General features: G+C 40.4%; 1 protein-coding gene across 3 annotated transcripts in view; it reads left to right on the top strand.

Moving 5' to 3' along the window:
- Positions 1-12,789: 12,789 nt before the first annotated feature.
- Positions 12,790-16,277, top strand: part of ZNF148 (zinc finger protein 148) — a 133,921-nt gene continuing 130,433 nt past the window's right edge. For 2 of the 3 annotated variants that reach the window (XM_027845188.1, XM_027845189.1), the window contains exon 1: positions 12,795-12,990. The gene's annotated coding sequence lies outside the window, so the exon portion shown is untranslated. Of the gene's footprint in view, positions 12,991-16,277 lie in introns of all 3 variants that reach the window. The other variant, XM_027845190.1, reaches the window with a different exon arrangement.

The following is a 16,277-nucleotide window of genomic DNA, read 5'->3' as shown; positions in this document are numbered from 1 at the left end:
GCAGGCCACAGCCTGTCCTAGCCTCTGGTCCTCTCCCTTTCTGAACTGTTGGCACACTTTATCTTTTTCTCATGTACTTCTGATCATACATTTGGAGCTAGCAGGGAGCTTAAAAATCATCTATCCAATTTCCTCATTTCATAAGTGAAGATACTCAAGCCCACACATGTAAAGAAATTTCCTGAGACCAGTGCTCTTTCTTCTATACCAATACTATTCTATTTTATCAGTATGGCTCTGGGGATAGGCACTGGACTAGAAGTTGGAAAGATATGGATTCAAGTTTTGCCTCAGACATACTAACTCTGTGACCTTGGGCAAGTTAAAAATAACTCTGGGCTTCCATTTTCTTATCTTTAAAATAGTGTCACAAGATTTAAATGAGGTAATATATGTAAAGTGCTTTACAAACACAAAGTCCTATGTAAATCTAAGTTATTACCATAATGACCCTTCTGTACTACTCCAACTTGCTCTTATGACCAGGATCCTATGAGAATGTCTGCTTCCTCAAGATTCAAGGGGCAACTTTGTGGGTATCTACTCCTAACACTATGGCTTACAAGGCCCTATCAGTGTGCTTCCTATTAGCGAGCAGCCAGGAAACACAATTAGCTCTTAGCAAAGGTATTTACCAAGAGAGCTTAGTAAAAACAGTAGGTAAAAATCATTCCTCCTATAAACCTAGGGTATACTCTCCCACAAATACACACAGTATACATGGGAAGAGTGGACTCAAATTTAAAGTACAATCACAAGGAGGCATATGTTTGGGATATAAGTGTAGCAAAGGCAACTCACAACTCCTGATACTGCAGTACTCTATGCAGTACTCATCCCTGCTGGGCATGGAACTTGGGCTGGTCAAGTTCTTTTGCTGAACTCCCTGGACTTATTCTTTGATGGTCAGCTACTGTCAGTCACCTCTAGCTTCAGGTTCAGTGGCAATGCCAGGTTGGAGTATTGCTGTACTCTTGCAGAAAGAGCAAGGACTCTTTCCAATTCAGCTCCTCCAGGGTCTCATACCTGAAGCTTGCCACCTCCCAGGAAGGAAGTAGGAGAGTAGGGTCATCGAGTTATTAGCCTTTCCATTAGATAACTATTCCTTTTTGGGGCCTAATCCCCTTTGTGGGAGGCTTTGCCATAACTTGGGTTGACCATCTTGTACATTTCCCAAGTCTTCACCTTCACAGGCTAAGTCATAACCAATAGCATTTGTCCAATAACCACAAAGGAAGGATGGGGTTTAGGGTACCTCATTAAAAAAAAAAAAAACAGGTCTCCTATTAGTCTCTGTTAATGAGTAAGTAAGGAAAGGGTCTAGAGGTAATCTATGCCCTAGTGGCAAGTTCATTGTCTCTGCTGGTAGCTCAGCTGTTTTCCTAGTCTTTGCATATATAAGAGCTACTCAAAGCCTCATATCTTTTTGCAAGGTTCAAATGAGCGCACTCAAAGTTTTATACTCTTTTCGAGACACATCACGATCAGCTCACATCTCCACACAGGCTGTGATGTTATCCCTCAGCACTGTTGAGCAAAATGGGTGGAAAGGGCAAAGACTAGATGACATGTGATCCACTAACATCTGAAAAAGACTTACTTTCTATAAGATGCAAACACAGTCTGAGCAGGATGTGCCCTTGTATCTCATTATCTCTGTAACTTGCCTCTCATATCTGCAAATTTGCTGTTCTTCAAGGGAAACACATTATTATTTATATGAATTCCATATCTCTTCTACTACATTGTAAGTTATTTGAAGGTAACTGGAAATACGCAATGCAAATTTGAATAATGCAACTACTTGATGAGCGGTTAATTGGGACTTAGTAGTCTATCATAGAATTATTCTAAAGAAATATTTTGTAAGCTACAAAGAACTATTCTTAGTTGTAGTAGTAGTAGCAGGAGTAGTAGCAGTAGTAGTAGGAGGAGGAGGAGGAGGAGGAGGAGGGACAGCAGCAGTAAATCTCCCTGTACCTAACATGGCGCTCTGAATATCTGTTGTTGTTCAGCTGTGTCTGACTCTTTGTGACCCCTTGTGGGGTTTTTCTTGGTCCAGGTACTGGAGTGGTTTGCCATTTTATTCTCCAGCTCATTTTATAGGTGAGGAAACGGAGCCAAACAGAGTTAGGTGACTTGTCCAGGCTCACACAACTAAAAGTGTCTGAGGCTGGATCTGAACTCAGGTTTTCCTGACTCTAGACCTGATGCTCTATCCACTGTGTGATTAATAGATGTTTGATGAATGACTGGGAGAGCACAAGAAACTAGACACTTCCTTCTTAGATCAGAGGGGGGAGTGGTCACACTGGGTTGGGGGTGCATTTAATTCTCATCAATAAGCACAGATCTATCTCCATTCGAAGGAATACTCTGGTGGGGTCACCTGGAGCCACTTTGGCTCCAAAGTAGTAAACTATTTGGACAACAAAGTTCTCATTGCCCCATTTCTCTCCTGTTGTTTAGTTATTTTTCCAGTCACTTCTGACTTCATTTGGGGACGTCTTGGCAAAGATACTGGAGTGGTTTGCCATTTCCTTCTCCAGTTCACTTTACAGGTGAGGAAACTGAGGTACACAGGGTTAAGTGACTTGCCCAGGGTCACACAGCTAGTAAGTGTTTGAGGCCAGATTTGAACTCAGGAAGATGAGTCTTCCTGACTCCAGGTCCAGCGTTGTGTGCTGTGCCACATAACTGCCCCTAAGTCCAACATTGGGGTAGACACTTAATATTTCCAATTCTCAGTGTCTACATCTGTGAATGAATAGATTGGACTAGGTGACCTCTGAGTTTTCTTTTAGGATGGCCCATATTGGGCCTCCTGGATCCCCTCAGCCCAGAGGGACTTGGAATAAAGAAAGGAGTGGTAGTGCCCTTTTACCTCTCCCCTCTTGAAATCTCACCAGGTAAACAATAGTGATATCTTAATTCCCAACCCAGAGCTTTTTGCTCCATACCTCATTGCTTCCCCAGGAGGCAGGGCCACCACTTGTCCAGTCAGAGACTCTCTCCCAGTCTCCATGTAGGCTGTGATGATATCACTCAGCCTGGAGTAGCAAACTGGTAGAAAGGGCAGGGACTAGATGACATGTGATTATTTTCTCTATGTTCAGGAAGGATCACTGGAGTAAATGGAAATTAACAAACTTTTAAAAGAAGAACTACAAACTTTTACAACCATAAAAAAAATTGCTTCATATCTTCATATCATTGCTTCATATAATGAGAGAAATGTAAAGTTTTACCTCCCGACTAGATAATTAACAAAGATGACAAGGTGAAAATAGTCAATGTTGAGGGTGGGGTGGTGGTGGTGGGGAGGTATGATAAAAGAAGATAAACTATTGTTTTGTTGATGGTGATATGACTTGTTCCAATCATTCTGGAAAACAGTTTGGGAAAAAATGTCCATAGCCTTTGACATAGAGTGTGCATTATTAAGTGAATACACTAAAGGAGATCTAAGATAGAAAGAAAGGTCCCTTAAATACCAAAATATTAATATCAGAATGTTTTGTGGCATGAAGGAACTATTAGCAAAGTTCATATTCACTGATGGGGAATGGAGAATGGCTACACAAATTATGATATACACATGTAAGGAATGATCATACCATAAGGAATGACAAATATAAAGAATTCAGAGAATATTGGGAAGACATTCAATCTGATTCAGAGTGAAGTAAGTAGGACCAGGAAAATAATATTCACAATGACAACAATGTAAATGGAAAGAACAATAGCATGAATGCTATGTAATTCTAATGCGTCTCATGATATAATGAACATTCATAATCAAGCAAAACAATTCCCACAGTGGCCATGACCAAAAATATATATGTCTTATTCTGGATAACTGATTCAAATTTTTCATTTTTTAAAAATTTTTTGTTATAAGGGATGGTTTTCTGGGAGGGAAGAGGGAGGGTTTTATTTAGAAATAAAGGTGATGTAAAAACAAAAGTTATCAAAAATATTCACGACCAAATAAAGGAAAGAGAGGATTACTGTTGATAAAAGGAAAATTTTGATTATAAAAAATTTAAAAGTTTTTTATACAGATAAAACCAATGCTATTAAAATTAGAAAGGAAACAGGTAACTCATTAAAAAGTATTTGCAGCAAATTTCTCTGGAAAAGATCTTATATTCAAGGAACTAGATATTCTGTAGGGGATAGAACTGTAAGGAACTGACTCAAATTTATAAGAATAAGAGCACTTTCCCAATAGATAGATGATCAAAGGATATTTACAAGTAGTTTTCAAAGGAAGAAATCAGAGCTATCAACAAGCAAGAAAAAATGCTCCAAGTAACAAAAAATTAGAGAAATACAAATTAAAGCAACTTTGAGATTCCTCATGATACTCATCATATTTGCAAAGATAACAACAACAAAAAAAGGATAGTAACAAATGTCGGAGGGACTAAAGGAAAATAGTTACTTTTATGCACCATTGATCAAACTGTGAGTTGGCACAGCCATTCCGGAAAACTATTTGGAACCATGTCCCCAAAGTTAGGCTCATACCCCAAGGAGACCAAAAAGGAGACCCACATGTATTAAGAATATTTGCAGCAGCTCTTTTTTATAGTGACAAAGAACCAGAGAGCTGGAAACTAAGGAGATACCCATTCAATGAGGAATAGCTAAACAAGTTATCATATATGAATATAATAGAAGATTATCATACCATAAGAAGTGATGAAGTGGACAATTTCAGAGGAAACTGGGAAGACCTCTATGATCTGATGCAAAGCAAAGAGAGCAGAACGGAGAGAATAAATTTGTACAATGATAACATTATAAAGAAAAGCAACTTTGTGATCAATTCAATGACATATCACTGATTCCAGAGGTCAGAAGATAAAGCACAATCTTCCCCCTCACCCCCACTAGAAGGGTGATGGGCTTAGGACATGCACACACACATACACATGTATATGTATGATGATCCACACTTACAATTATTCATACACTAATTTCACTATTTCAGTGATCCGTAATCATACTAATTAGGTTATCTCTTCAACAATAGAGATTACAACCTCTAAACACCTTATCATCCTATATGAATCTTATCCATTTTCTCCTGTAAATCTTCCACAGGAGAGTTAGTCAATGTGCTAGGGCCGTTCTCCTAGGTATCTTCCCATGGTTCAATGCAGCGCACAGGTTGTTCATCTATTATCTCTTGATCTCACTACATGACTAATCAAGACTGGTTCACTTTTTTTTTTTTTGGCATGCATCTCGTTTTTTGACAAAATATTTTGTGACATGGGTAATAATAAGCTGAATCCTATTTAAATCCTTTTGTGTTACCTACAATTTTGATTTCTTGCACATTGTGATATTCAATGATTCACAGCTATAGAGCAACATTGGAAGAATATTGATGTTAAAAAGATTTTAAAAGGATTTTGTTTCAGGCATCTATACAATGGAGGAACTGGATTAGTTGATCCCTTAGATAGATTCCTTATAGATCTAAACCTATGATACTATGCTTCTATGAAATTTGGGGTCACTGACAGATCCAACCACTCTGGAGAGAAATTTGGAACTATGCCCAGAGGGCAATCAAACTGTGCAAACCCTTTGATCCAGCAATACCACTACTAGATCTATATTCCAAAGAGATGTGTAAAGTCAGCGTACTAAGATTTTTGGGATTACTTGTATGTTAAGGACTGGGTGAAGAGCAGAAATTCTGGGTTCAAGGTCTTCAGCAGCAGAGAAGGAAGAAGACTTGTAAGGGGGAGTATATCATGTACATCAAGGGAGGTATGTGGAATCTGTACTTCCTTGCTTCTTCCTCTTGATATTTCTTCCTTATTCCTCCACTTTTTCCTACTTTTTCTGATTCCCTTCTTCTCTCCTTTCTGAAGCTACTTCTTTCATTCCTCTTTTCATTCCTTCTATCCTTTTTCTCTTTTTCCTCCTCCCTCTCACCCTTTTTTCTTCCTCTCCTTCCCCCTCAATCTCCTGTTCCTCTCCCTTCCTGTTCTATTTCTCCCTCTTATTCTTATGACTTTCAAATCCTTCATGACATCTTCCTCTTCCTTCTCCCATGATTGAGGCCTGATCAGCTCACATAACATGTTCCAGTGGGCTCACAGAGGGGGGAGCATCCCCAGCTACAGTTGGGAGGGTTGACTGCTATATAGTTCATCTCATCTCAGCTCTAGGTCAGTGTCAGAGGCGAAAGAGCTGTCCACCAGGTAAGTGCTGACAGACCTTGCTGAGGCTATGAAAATTATGGTTCACAGGTGCAGGAGGTGGGAGAGGAGACACCTGGCTATGGTCACAAGACTCAACATAAGATATATCTGTCATCAGCTGCAACTTTTGACCCCCTCCCCAATTAACCTTGCTAATTAGTCCCTTGCAAAAGGTTTAAGGCAACAGTAGGGAATAAATACTGAGGGCCTGAAGTCACACACACACACACACACACACACACACACACACACACACACACACACCCCACCCTGGGTTTGAGTGTCAGTTCCAGCCCTTAACCTTTGTGAGCTAAAGTTCCACATTTGTAAAATGAGGAAAATATATGTGCTATATAAAAATAAATATTATTTCATCACAACTACTTTGTTATGAAAAAAGTGCTTTGCAAACTGCAAAACACCACATAAACATTATCTATTCCTATGCAGATATCTATAGCTGTATGTGATATCTTATTCAATAGAGTAGTGTTAAAAGAAATACTAAAATTCATATTGTCATAGTTCATGTCTTCTAGAACATTTGATGTTACCATAGTCAGCACTAACTCATATATTGGCATTGTAACACCCTTTTCCTGCCAAGTCATTCCTAGGTCTCCTATATTCTTTCTACCTCTGGAAACAGTGTGCCACTGGAATGCCCTTCAATATGTTATTATACAGTGTAGGGGAATTATACTTATAAGTTTGTTCTTCTTATGGTAATGCCATAGTTGGCATTAATTGTGATTTAGGTGTTTGAAGTAAATGATTTTTCCTGACATTTAACCAGCTTAGCCCCTAAATCATATTAACTTTTTGAAGAAAATCTTTGTCAAATACACATCAAACATTTCCTTCACTTCTTAGTATATACAGAACATAATTCAATTTTTTCTTGCTGACACAGGATCGTCATTAGTTGTCACATGTTGTAAACATAGTTAAAAGTACAAATGTAGATGGTATAGAGCAAGAGTTCTTAATCATTTTTGTGTGATGGGTCCCTCTGATAGTCTGATCAAGCTGACAGACCCCCTCTCAGATTGTTTTTTAATGTATAAAACAAAATACACATGATTACAAAGGAAATCAAAAGATTGTTTTTTAATGTATAAAACAAAATACATATGATTACAAAGGAAATCAATTATATTGAAATATAGTTACTGAAATATTTTTTTAAGAAATACAAGTTCATGGAGTTCAGATTAACAACCTGTAATATAGGACATGGAGCTGAATGACTATTGACACAAGAAGTATTTTCTTTTTCAGTAATGTTGTCTGTGTCTTTGGGTATCGGTAAGGCGTAGTCGATAGAGCACTGATCTTGGAGGCAGAAAGACTAGGGTTCAAATCCTACATCAGGTACTTACTAGCTGTGATCCTGGGCAAATCACTTAACTTTTCTGAATCTCAATTTCTCCATCTGTGAACTATGGATCAAAATGGCACTTACCTCATAGGGTTGCTGAGAGGATCAAATGAGATAATGGACTGAAAGTGTTGTATAAACCTTAATGTACTTAAAATGCTAGCTATTATTTGACTTGTCAGAATTAAAAACATTATCTACTGTATCATCAGAACTAATAGAGTAGTCTACAGATCAGCTTTTATCTATCCTTTATTATCATTTGTACTGCTTCTTCATGGAATATGAAGGAAGAATTTCCCTCATTACTTCAAGGATTTTCGCAAGGTTTATGGTAAGTCTTGCTTATATTCATCATTGGGAGACAATGATACCACTATAAATGTACTAGACAAACATTTCTTTCAAATTTCCTTAACGTTTGACTTTTAAAAGAATTTCAGGCACAAACATTAAAAATTCTATCTTAACATTATAATGGATTAAAATTCTTGTATGTCTTATACATTCTTGTCTGTATAGTCGATCAATTTTCTTGTGAAATTTCTTCTGTAAAACGTTACGCTTTTGGACTCTTTTCTTTCCATGGTACAACAAATCAAATTTAATCTTATTTCCACAATATTTCTTGCATATGTCTCTTTACTACTCCTGTGTCCACTACTCATGCCCTTATTTATCTCTCACATGAACTATTGACTTTTTGTAAATCTCATGGGCTCAAGTCTTTCTACCATTTAATCTAATACATAACTGCAATATTAATCTTCCTAATGCACAACTCTGATCATATCACTCCACTGCTTAAAAAATTTAAATGGCTTCCCATTGCCAAATATAGTCCAAACTCCTCAGCCTGAAGGCTCTGGCCTTCTACAGTCTGGCACTTCCTTATGCTCCTTTACCAGATCTCATGTTACCCTCATGATTTCTGCTTCCTACCCCAACTTTTTGTCCCATGTACATGTCCCACATTCTCTTAGCTCCATGGTTTGCTGTTCCTTGTGCCTGGAATACCCTTCACCTCATCTTAACCTGGTAATATCCATCCTTAAAAGCCAAGCCTTCCTCAATCTCTCTAGTCAGAAGTGATCCTTTCTTCTTTTAACATCCCAGGACTTTGTATACCTCTTATGAATTTATCATCCTAGTCCAATTCGTATCATATTTACCGATGCATATCTACTAAGATTGTCATAGAGGCAAAGAATGGTAGTTAGAGGAGACTTGAAAAGTCACCAGGTATAAACCTTGCCAAAAACACGAATCACATCTTCAACATCCTTGATGAATGAGTGTCTAGCTTCCATTTGAAGACTTGCACTTTAATGTAATCAGTACCCTTCTTCCTCCATTGCACTCATTCCAGTTTGAGAAAGCTAATTGCTTGGAAGCTTCCCCTTATGTTGAGCTGAAGTGTGTCTTCCTATAACCTCTACCTACTGGATTTAATTCTGCCTTCTGGAGTGAAGTATAAAGACTCTAAACCTTTTTCCACATAAAGAACATCCAAATACTTAAAGACAGTTATTTTTTGCTTCCAAAGCCTTCTCTTCTCTAAGAGAAGGGTGCCCTCCCAGAGGGCAGGGACTATGCTTTACTCCTGTTTGTATCTCCTCCCACCAGCTCCAGCACATTCGGCAGTACAGGCATTCTTAAGAACTGTTTGTTCAATAAATATTTTAAATAACAGCGTGGTCCATAGGCAAATTCAATAAACATCAGCAGGTATAAAGGTAGTTAAACAAAAACAAAACAAACCCAACCCCTGACACTAAACCTGTATTGTTATAGAGAGCTGGATGTACAATTGCCTAGCAGCTAGTAGGTATCTTCAAATAAGCTATAATGCTGGTCATTCCCTGCAAGCAGAGAAAGATGATATAACTAGTTAAGTGAAAGAAAAAATTTTTTAAAAGTCCCCCCTTTCATTCATTAAGAATATGCATTTTAAAAGCAATAGGTAAATATGTGACATCTTTAAAAGCTGGGTGATGACATTTTTGAGTTATTAATGGTTTTATTTTTTGGGAACCTGAAGCATCACTACATGAAAAAATAGTCATTCTGTCCTTATTCTCCTCTATTCAACAGCACCTGCTATAAAGTTGGCAAGCATTAACAAAACAGACCAGTTTCATCAGATTGTCAAATTGTTCAGGGGATAGACTGAATCCAGAAAGAACAACTCTGATAAAAAGTCACAAAACTTTTTTGTAGCTTCACGGTTAATTGATTTAAAACAACAAATAACCAAACAAGGACCAAAAAAAGATCTAGTTAGCTTTCCAGCTTTGAAATGCAAAACCATGTCAGGAAGGACACATAGCTAAATCAAATGCATTGGCTCCTAAAACTCTTTTTGTCTTTTCAGTTAGTAGTGGGCCACAGAGAGAGCTACTTTTTGATATTCCTGATGAGAATTACTTATATAAAATTCCATAGCTGCATAAATTGCACTGAAGATTTAGTTGACTCAGAACTTGTGAAGAATTCAACCAGGTTGTCCTCAAAGATGAATCAATATTGTACTGATCCATCAAACTTTCCTATGCTCATCTTTTCTGAATATGCAAAGACTTTTGAGTTTACTGGAAGTTTTTTAAGATTCTGTTCTTTGTTTTTCTCTAGAGAACCATTTAGAGTCCATGGAAGGATTCCATGACATACCTGTTTTCTATTGCTTATATAGTACCCTACTGTGTTAGTTTAGCTTGTCATAATAAGTGCAATGAATACCCTGCCATACTATATTGAATGTGTGTGTGTATACACATAGACACAGACACAGACACAGACGACAGCTAGCTGGTACAGTGGATAGGGTGCTAGGCTTAGAGTCAGGAAGACTCCTTTTTCTGAATTCAAGTATCGCCTTAGATGCTTACTATGTGACCCTGGAAAAGTTACTTAATCCTGTTTACCTTAGTTTCTCATTTGTAAAATGAGCTGGAGAAGGAAATGGCAAACCACTCCAATATCTTTGCCAAAAAAACCCCAAGTGGGGTCACAAAGACTGGGAAACAAACATGCTAATATATAGTCAGAATAACAAAACTGATCATACTTATTAATTCTACTTCAGTATTAATTCTACTTCATCAAAGAGAACCTATATACATAAAGATATCCATAGCTACACAAAGATACTCTATTTGTAATATCAAAAAGTTGAAAACAACTTGTATGTTCAATAATTGGAGAATGGCTTATTTTTGATTTGTCAATGTAAAGAAACAGTGTAACAATAGCGGATAAAAGTAGGAGAATCAGACTCTGACAAATATTAGCTATTTGATCAGGTAAGTCACCTAACTTAAAGAACTCAGGCAACTCTCTTAGACCCTAACTTACAGATGAATGGTTGTTGATTTGCATTGGCAGAAAGTTTTTTTTTTTTAACACAAGGAGTTCCCTAAATCAATGAAACATTGGTCCTGACCCTCTTCCTTCCCTTTCCTCCAAATGTAATAGAATATTATGGTGCTACAAAAAATAAGTAAATAACATGTAAAGAAATATGGAAAGATGTATTAGAAGTGATGCTGAGACCAGTACAGCCAGAATTGTATATATGCTGACAACTGTTTACATTCTTAAAAGAAAAAAAAAAGCAAGAGATGGCAGAACTTCAGACAAACTTGGAGGGCAGAAAACAAAAAATATTTTTTGCTTGTTTATTCTTGTCTACATTGTTAAAACCTAAGGATTTCAATGTATGGTTTTATTCTTTACGTTGTATGTTTATTTGTTTTTGTTGATGGTTATTAAGTCTATAATAAATATTTTTTAGAAAAGGAAAACAATAGAGAGTGTTTTATATGTTATCTAATATCCTTAGATATCTATTCCTGTATTAAAACTAATCAGTAGGCCTAAACTGCTTTGTATGGCATCATCACTCAGTTGGTAACAACTCCCAAAGAAAGGTGGGATGAACTTAACGTTGCAAACACTAACCTGATTTAACATTAGGAACATCACAAGTAGCAAAATGCCTATGCTTCATAGTCAAACAAAACACTATACAAATAAATATTGGAGTTGAAGGAAAGAATTTGGCAGGTACCTAGGAAGAAACAATGGATTTGGAGTCAAACAACCTGGGATCCAATCCCAGCTGTCACTTACTGTGTGACCCTGTGCAAGTCACTTTTACTTCTATGGATCTCACATGCAAAATAGGCCCCTTCCAATTCTAAATTCCTTTTTCCTAGAACTTTAATTCGAACATTGGCACATGCTCTCTGTAACTGCCTTTTTACAATACCCAGCACAGACAGGCATTAAGTCAAAGATTCTCACGATCACGAATTAATTTGAACAGGACTTCATCCTCTGGAGGGTGCTGATGTCCCTAACACAGCCCCCAACTAAAGAGGCAGAATTCAATGCAACAAATATTTATTTTAGATGCCTCTCTAAGCAAATCTGGCCCTGCCTACCGTCACTGTTAATGTCTTTATGGCTTACATTGTTGGGTGATCCAGCCAAAGAAATATAGAGGGCCCCCCACATTCTCCTTAAAGACACAGCCTACCACCTTGCAGTGGCGAAATACCCTTCCCTCAGGGCACAGTGTTGGGTGCAGCATTCAGGTTCTTGCTCCCACCTGTCACTCACTACCACCTGTCTAAGATGCAGCCAACCCGGGGCCTTGTAGTGACAAGGGCAAAGGGCTGCCTCTGCTGGCACAGGTGGCATGGGGGGGCAGAAGAGAAATGCGGCAGGACTGCCTCCAGCAATACCACCCTCGCTTAGCTGCACCTATCACACTGCTCTTGGCCTGAGAGCCCCAAGTCTAGAATGCGGGGCTCCCTCCCGTCTCGAGATCCCTTGCTCCAGCTCCAACCTAGGGTTCCTCTGACAATGGCCGTCTCCTACTGGTCGCTAGCTCGGCCCAAGGACTGGATCTCCGGCCGGGGCAGGCGCAGGACCTGTCTGGGATTCTCAGGCTCGCGGTTCGTACTAGGGGAGCGCGCGCCCCCGCGCGCCTGCGTAGTCGTGCTCGTTCCCGGGCATCCCTTCCCCGAACTCAGCTGGGGGGAAGGTTCACTGCTAGAGCAGGGCGGGCGGAGGGAAGACGTGGAGTGCTTCCCGTGCGGGGTTTCCCACAATGCACCTTGGCGGCGGCGGCGGCGGCGCTCTAGCCAGGGCATGTCTGCACCTCGACTGCTCTGGGAGGAGGAAGAGAAGGAGGAAGAGGAGGAGGAGGAGGAGGAGGGGGAGGAAGAGGAGAAAGGCGCAGGGGTGGGAGCTATTGCTGAAGCTGCCACCACCAAAGTTTCTCCCCCCTCCCCCCCTTCCCCTCCTCTCACGGCCCATAGAATGGCCGGAACCGCTGCCGCCCCCGGTTGGTGACCGCGCTGTTCGCCGCCCGCGGTAAAGAGCACGGCCTGGCAGGCCAGGCCTGCGCTCCAGGCGGGAGGGGGAGAGCGCGCGGCTGCGGAGGGGGGGGGGGGGGGGGGCGGCCGGGGGGGGGGGGCGCAGATGCGGGGAGCGTCTGAGGGGGAGGGATGGATGTAGTGGTGGTGGGGAAAAGGGGAAAGGAAATCCATGAGGGGGAAGCCCGTGAGGGAGAGAGAGAAGGATCGAGGCACGGAGGGAGGGAGAAGGGGCATTCTGGAGAGGGAGTGAGGACCGGGGTGCATTAGGGCCGAGGGGTAATGAAAGGGGTGTCGGGCAGGGAAGGGGCTGTCTGAGGTGGGAGGAGGGTGTCAGGAGGAGGGGGACTGACTACTACCTGTGGTGTGAAGGGAACGTTGGGAGGGGAGGGAGTGTGCGAGGTATGGAGGGGGTGTCAGGAGAAGGAATACTTTGAGGTGGGAAGGAGTTGTCAGCCGAAAGGGGACTACCTGAGGTGTGAAGGGAATTTTAGGAGGGTAGAGACTATGTGGAGTGTGAAAGGGGGTGGTATCTGGAGGGGAGGAGATACCTGAGGTGTAAAAGGGGTATCTGAAGAGGGGAGGGACTGCCTGAGGTGGGAAGCAGGTATGTGGAGGGAAAGGAATTCGTATATGAGGTGTGAAGGGGCTGTCAGAAGGGATAGAATATTGAAAGGTGGAAGTTTATGTCCCAGGAGTAGGAGGGGGTGGGGAAGGAATTGAGGTGTGAAGGGAATGTCAAGAGGGGAAGCACTATCTGAGGTGTGAAGAGAATGTCAGGAAGGGAGGGAATGCCTGGGATGTGAAGGGGATGTCAGGAGAGGAGGGAAAGTTTAAAAGGGGTATCAGAGGAGAAAGAGAGGGTATGAGGTTTGAAGGGAATGTCAAGAAGGAAGGACATATCTAAAGTGTGAAGGGGATATCAGAGAAGGGGAGAAACCTGAGATTTGAAGGAATTAGAAGAGAAAAGAGGAGGGGGGTCATTGAGGGGGGAACAATGCAGAGGATGGGAGAAGGTGTCAAAGGTGTATGTGTAACTGTGGAAGATGTGTTTGAATGAGGAGCATGTGGAGGGAATGAATCCCTAGAGTATTTAGCATTATTTTGCACATAGTAGGCATCACAGTGTGTAAAATAATATTGATGGAGTGAGTGGCTTTAGGAAGATGGGAAGGACCAAGGTTGGAGAGAAGGGTGTAGTAGGAGTATCAGTAGCTATGAGGGGTGGATAAAGAGTTGCCCCATGGTAGAAGGAATGAAGGGGTATCTGGAAGAGCCATTGGGATTCAGGTGATGTTCATTGTGGGAAGATGTATGGAAAGGTGGTGAGGGAGAGAAAGGAATGGCTATGAGGAATATCTAGTAATAAAAACCTGTGTTCAAGGCAAGAGGGTATGTTAAGTGTTGGAGATAAAGAGGTAGAATAGAAAAGGGTAACTGAAGAAGAGTGAAGGACTGAAGAGTACCTGCTTCACTATTAACCCTGATTTGATATCAGCTCTGATAGGACTCCTCTCTTGTTTTGTCATTCTCCTCATCTTATAAGCTGGATCTAGCTTGTGTTTTGGACTCACTATGGGGATGAATCTTGGAGTTAATTTGGTCCAGGATAACTTAAGGCAATTCTATTGAGCCCTAGATCGAACTTGAACCTTTATGATAGTCCTGGAATGAAGGCAACAGGCTGTGATTTTGAAAATCTAGCAGATTTATAGTAATGTGTCAATAATCTAATGAAAACAATTCTGGAAAAATGCCAGAATAGAAATAACTTTATTGGACGTATTTGTCAACTATATTGCCAATTTGATGCAAGAGAGCTGGTGCCATATTATCAAATCTGGTCTAAAGGGTTATATTACTAGAGTGGTGGCAGACAAAAGGGAAGATTCCGGTGCAATGTGCAATAAATAAATAAATATATTTATTTATTTTTGCTAGGCAATGGGATTAAGTGACTTGCCCAGGGTCACACAGCTAGTAAGTGTCAAGTGTCTGAGGGCGAATTTGAACTCAGGTCCTCCTCACTCCAGGGCTGGTGCTCTATCCACTTTGACACCTAGCTGCCCCAATAAATATGTTTAAATCCCAGATTCTGTTTTAGTGGACCCTGAGTTGGATGGGTTGGTTGGGAAAGGCTTGCTTCATAAAATATTAGAAGTGGAAGACTATTTTAAGAGATCATCTAGTCCAACTTCCTATTTTTGCCAGAGAGGAAACTGAAGTCTCAGGTATGTTCATATGATGTTGGGAGGGAATACTTGAGATATGATGAGGGTATGAGAGGAAGAAAGAAGATATCTGACATAAGGGGGTGTCAGGAATAGTTTTCTTACTCAGAGATTTCCTCTGCAATTTTTTACTTTAGTAGATGTCCTGTGAAGAAAAATGTTCTAGTCCAAACCCAGAAAGTGTGCACCTGGATTTGAGTTGATTCAGAAGTCTCTCCTAGTCTCTTGGGTGGCTAAAGGAGTTCAGGACCTGCTCTTTGTTATTCTGTAGTCCCTCCAGAGGCGCCCTAACAGGCTGAATGTCTTGGATCCTACCAGGAAAGAATACTAGAATCTTTCCATAACAGGAACAAGACTGATTTTTGCTGAGCTAGATTACTTAAAGTCATTCTGGGATAGATCCCCAAGGAGGAACCCTATTCTATAGCCATATATACCCTGAGGCCTATCTTAGATCTTAGAAATTCAGCCTGTTGGATTAGAAAGGTGAGATAGACCTCTTTATTCCACACTTTGCTTAACTGTTTTCATAGGGGAGAGGATGGTTCATAGATGGGGTGTCTTGGGAAGTTTATGAACAGAGCGAGGAAAGGAAGAATTGAAAATAATCAAGTTTGAGGTGGGCAGATGAAGGGAATCTCTGAAAGGGCAGGATGTCTTTGAAGGGGAAGAATCATTAGAAGTGGAATCCAGGAGATATATACGTAGGGGCAATTGGAAAAGTGAGAATGGTAAGGAAAATGGAATGAGTTATAGGAATGACAACTTGAGAGGAACAGCAAAGGGAAAAGTTGTTGGATGTGCCTTTGAGAGAATAAGAAATGGAGTATTTAGGTATCAGTGATTTTTATCTAGAAAGAACTGCTTTATGAAATAGTGAGCTTCAGACCCAGGGGAGGTGTGATGACCACTTGTTAAAGATGCCTTGGGGTTAAACTGTCTTGTCTTTAAGATTTCTTTCAATTCCAAAATTATGTGAGCCAATGAGTTTTGTGGAAGTGAGAGGGAAAAAATCTTCAAATTGTAGCATAAGGGATTCAAGTTTCAGATAACT

This window comes from Vombatus ursinus, unplaced genomic scaffold (assembly GCF_900497805.2).
Source record: "Vombatus ursinus unplaced genomic scaffold, bare-nosed wombat genome assembly UNPS02014959.1, whole genome shotgun sequence".
Classification (NCBI taxonomy): Eukaryota; Metazoa; Chordata; class Mammalia; order Diprotodontia; family Vombatidae; genus Vombatus; species Vombatus ursinus.
This window is presented reverse-complemented; position numbering and strand designations above follow the sequence as displayed.